At 32.6% G+C, this 3,983-nt stretch overlaps 1 non-coding gene across 1 annotated transcript; it reads left to right on the top strand.

The window, feature by feature from the left end:
- The first annotated feature begins 3,765 nt into the window (after positions 1-3,765).
- Trnaq-uug lies at positions 3,766-3,837 on the top strand. Its single transcript has one exon. It is a non-coding gene; the product is annotated as a tRNA-Gln (tRNA).
- The last annotated feature ends 146 nt before the right edge of the window (positions 3,838-3,983 follow it).

Below are 3,983 nucleotides of genomic sequence, written 5' to 3'. Positions count from 1 at the left end.
ACTACGTTTACATCTTAGTTGTATTTACGAATAAAGTATTTGTGTGTAATTTCTGACTTACCAGTTAATTGAATAATCGCATTAAATACATCCAAATGGTAATTTAATATTGTAAAAAAGCAAAATTGTTTTAAATCACTTGCCAGGACAGCCCGGCCAGCTTCTTTGTTGGCAAAATGGCCGCGGTATCATGATTTAAGCAATACTTAAACAGCCGTTAAACAGTAGCCTACTAAAGTGCCGTTAATAGATATTGTGACGTCGTTCATGTCGGCGGAAAGTAATGCCTAGCCTTAAGCATTTTGCAAGAGCACCTGTGGCTAAGTGTGTGCATGGTATAAAATTATTCGTAAAAAATGCTTTTTCCAAATATGCTAATGAGCCACCTTCGTTCCATTTGAAAAAATTGAGATATGATTAAAAGTAGCATTTTCTAACTAGCCAGGACAAGACACTAAAAACATTAGACGATCAAATCCTCCTTGATTAAGAATTAGTGTTTTTAACATAGTCATGGCACTTTAGATTGAATTTTAAAATAAAAAAATTTATTAAGCGAGAATGTCAAAAGTTGACATGTGAAATGTCATTCTATTCGGAATGCCATTTTCTATCGAATAAAGTAAAAAAATACCGAGCGTGTCATTTAAAAATCAAAATTTTCAGTCATTTTCGGTGAAACAGGAAGTGACAAAAACAATTGAATACGTCAGTCAATCTTGATTTATGTCATATACTGATATACCAAATCTCGTTTTTTTTATCTGAAAAAATAAAAAGTTATAGGGGGGGGCCACTTTTGAGACGCATCCGGTATATTTATAGTACCATTGCGATAAAAAAAAAGTAGTACAAGAATTAGCAGTCCCAGATAGAACTGCTGGTCTATAAAGATATCTCACAATACTTCCATGTTCTCGAATTTTGGATTTAGCCTACAACACTGTTTTTTTGTTTATCCCTAATGCATCTGCAATGTATCCCTTATTGGAACCCCATCCCTTAATCGCGTAAATATAAGCGCTTTTTGCTCTAAAGTTAAAGGCATTTTTTAAAAATTACGTGACACTGACACAAGAATTCTGATGACACTGAGTTATCAGTTTAAAAAATACTTTTTATTATAGACCAGCAGATTAAACCATATTTTGTTGTACTACTTTTTTATCGCAATGGGTACCTACTTTATACATATAAATATGTATAAAGATAAAGTATGTAAGTTGTATACTGTATCGCAAATAGTTAAGTTTTTGAAAGACACTTTCCAACAAGTCAACAGTATCTAGGTAACCTTTATTTTACATTTTATTGCATGTGGTGTGTTTAATATTTTAAATCGTTAATACCTACACCAAAAAATTTAGACACCCTTGTATAATATAATCGTCCAGACACGACTGTCACGGCCTCTGTCCATATAACAGGCTTCGTCTGCGGTGGCGTAACATAACGTATATAATATAGGAATAAAATCACGAAAAAAGAAAGTAATAGCAGCCTTAGGCGTCTCCCACGTCGTTGGGGAGCCGCGCAGACGCAAGTGGGCCATAGTGGTTCGCTTCGGCGCTCGGACGGGTGGGTGGTGTTTCTAATACTGCTCACCTCCGGCAGAAGCACCATAGTTGGCCGTTGCTAACCGACCCACCGAAAACGAAGAAAATCGAATTTTCGGAACTTGCTTTAACCTTTGGAGATGTATGAGAATATAATGGCTGCTTGCCATTTATGGAAAAATGTGCAATACATATATGTAAGAAATGTATAGGGTGTCCCATTATAGTTGATATCATACGGTATCTTCGCTAATCAGAAGATAGAAGGGTACGGTTTGCACAAACCTGTCCCACTTTTTCGTCAAACGGAAGATGCTGCAAACAAAATTTTCATAGCCTTCTTCATTTCTGAGCTACAGAGTCTTTTCAAAAATTTTGCAATTTGGGACACCCCCTGTATCTCTGTTATTGTTAAAGGTATCGAGAAGGCGAAAACTGCTTATTGTAGAACTTTTTACGTAGAATACAGTGGCGTAGTCTGTTTTTCTACCAAAAAAATTTCTTTCAAAAATATGAAAATATGAACTAAAGTTATGTTTTTTCAAATGGAACACCCTGTATATTTATAAATCATATGATCTGCCTTGCTACGAGCTTCTCAAAAATATATATCACTCTATATTATTTTCACTATTTACTATATTCAAAGTTTTTATTAGAATAGTCGATATTTATTAAAAAGAAGTATAAAAGACTCGATCGGTTTTTATACTTCTTTTTAATTTAAAACCAGGTCTCTTTGAGAAGTATCTGACGCCTTCTTTAAATTTCTCATATTTATTAGTAATGTTATTAATAATAAAAGAAAACTAAAGAATTATTGTGCAATTTTATGTATACTGCTATCTGCTGTTGGTGTTTCTTGTCTTATTTTGAGAGCCAATTAATAAGTTGTTTATATTAGGAAAAACTTAAAACTACTGCTATTTGTAAATCTTGGAAGCTATCAATACAGATGTGTGGTTAGGTTAACTTTAGATATTGTTTAGCTAATTTACGTAATATACTTTCAGCAAAATGCGGGGCTCTTCCTCACAACCTACACTGGTGTCTCAAAAGTGGCTTACACCTATAACTTTTATTATTTTTCAGACAAAAATCGATTTGGTATGGTAGTATATGACAAAAAATGGAAATTGATTCATGTAATCAATTGTTTTGGGTCACTTCCTGTTTTACCGTAAATGACGCGAACTTTCGATTTTTAAACAGAACCGTTTGGCAGATTTTTGTGACTTTAGCTTCCATTAAAAATGACACTCTGAATAGAATGACATATATGTCACCTGGACATTTTCGACTATGGTTTATTTGAAATTGCAACATGCGATTCATAACGACAATTTGACCTGAAATACTAAGTGTGTACCAAATTATTCACAGGAAAAATGCTTTTTCCAAATATGCTAATGAGCCACCCTCGTTCCATTTGAAAAAACTGAGATATGAAGAAACAGTAAAAAGACAGCAGTGAAAGACAGCAGCATACAATTTGGGCATTTCTTAACCGGCCAGGACAAGACAGTAAAAACATTAGACGATCAAATATATTTTTCCAAGGCTCCTTGATTAAAAATTAGTGTGTTTAACACAGCCATGGCACTCTAGATTGGAATTTAAAATACAATTTTGTTTTAAGCAAAAATGTCAAAAGTTGACATATGATATGTCATTATATTCAGAGTGTCATTTTCTATCATATAATAATCATGTGTCATTTTCTATCATGAATATAATAATGTAAAAAATACCGAGAGTGTCATTTAAAAATCGGAAGTTGTAGTCATTTCCGGTGAAACAGGAAGTGGCCAAAAAGAATTGAATACGTCAATCAATCCTAATTTATGTCATACACTAAAATACTAAATCTCCTTTTTTAACCTAAAAAAATAAAAAAGTTATAGAGCCACTTTTGAAACGCACCCGGTATAATTACAATTCACGGGGAATAAAATACTAAATGAAAATTCTTAATAACACGTCAATACTCTATATACAATAATTTATCTAAAACTATTTTCAAAAAATAAATTTTCATATTGTTTACGTTTTAATTATCAGTATCTATTTAGTGCAAGTGAAAATAATTAATGGAGGGCTCAAAGCGGTATCAGTTTTAAACTTTAATATGTAAATATTTGCATGCATTATCATAATCAGTTTTTATTAATAAAATAATTTGCAAAAAAAATAATTTTGTTAATATAGAGGTTCCATGGTGTAATGGTTAGCACTCTGGACTTTGAATCCAGCGATCCGAGTTCAAATCTCGGTGGAACCTGTTATTTTTTGCCTCTGCTATTTCCCAAATTTTATTGTTCAGAACTATGTCGATTAGAATCTGTAGACAGAAGTATTATACAAGTATAACAATATATATTGTTTTATTAGGAGTAAGAAGAGCGAGCCACAAAAAGTAATTTTTAC

Source organism: Sitophilus oryzae, unplaced genomic scaffold, assembly GCF_002938485.1.
Source record: "Sitophilus oryzae breed Bouriz unplaced genomic scaffold, Soryzae_2.0 scaffold_736_pilon_pilon, whole genome shotgun sequence".
Classification (NCBI taxonomy): Eukaryota; Metazoa; Arthropoda; class Insecta; order Coleoptera; family Curculionidae; genus Sitophilus; species Sitophilus oryzae.
The sequence above is the reverse complement of the archived record's forward strand: the minus strand, read 5'-3'. Positions and strand labels throughout refer to the sequence as shown.